This window comes from Dipodomys merriami, unplaced genomic scaffold (genome assembly GCF_024711535.1).
Source record: "Dipodomys merriami isolate MVZ:Mamm:240054 unplaced genomic scaffold, mDipMer1.0.p SCAF_221, whole genome shotgun sequence".
Lineage (NCBI taxonomy): Eukaryota > Metazoa > Chordata > Mammalia > Rodentia > Heteromyidae > Dipodomys > Dipodomys merriami.
The window spans coordinates 750864-751753 of record NW_027203616.1 but is presented as its reverse complement, the minus strand read 5'-3'; positions in this window follow the sequence as shown (position 1 = coordinate 751753).

Here is an 890-nt window from a genome sequence, read left to right as displayed (position 1 = left end):
TAACCTTAACCCTCACCCTAAACCTAACTCTGACACTCACCCTCACCCTCACCCTAAGCTGAACCCTACATCTAAGCTTAATCTTAAACCTAACTCCCACTCTCACCCTCACCCTAAACCTAAACCTTACCATAACCCTAACATTAACCCTAGTCCTCACCCTATCCCTTACCCTCACCGTCATCCTAACCCTAACCCAAACCCTCATCTGAACCCTCACCCTCACACTCACCATAACACTCACCCTCACCCTAAACATCACCCTAACCCTAACACTCACACTTACCCTCACATTAGCCCTAACCCTCAAACTAATTCTGAACCTCACCCTAACCTAACCCTCAACCTAACCCTTACCCTCACCATAACACTAAGCCTAAACCTAACATGAAACCTCACAGTAACCCTAAACCTCACCCTAACCCTAACCCTCACACTATCCCTAACCCTCACCCTAACCCTAACCCTAACCCTCACCCTAACCCTAACACTCACCCACATCCTAGCCCTCACCCTAACCCTAATCCTAACCCTAACCCTCATCCTAACCCTAAACCTAACCATAACCCTAACCATCACTCAAAAGCTAATCCTCATCCCCAAACTCACCCTCAGCCTAACGCTAACCCTCAGCCTAACTCACACCCTAAACCTAACCCTAATCCTAACCCTCACCCTCAGCCTCATCCTCACTGTAAACTTAACCCTAACCATAAAACTAACAATAACCCTAACCCTAAACCTAATCCTAACCCTCACCCTCACCCTAACCCTAAAATTAACCCTCACACTAATCGTAAACCTCACCCTCAAAGTAACCCTAACCCTAACCCTAAACCTCAACCTAACGCTAACCCTAACACTCACCCTCATCCTAACCCACACCCTAA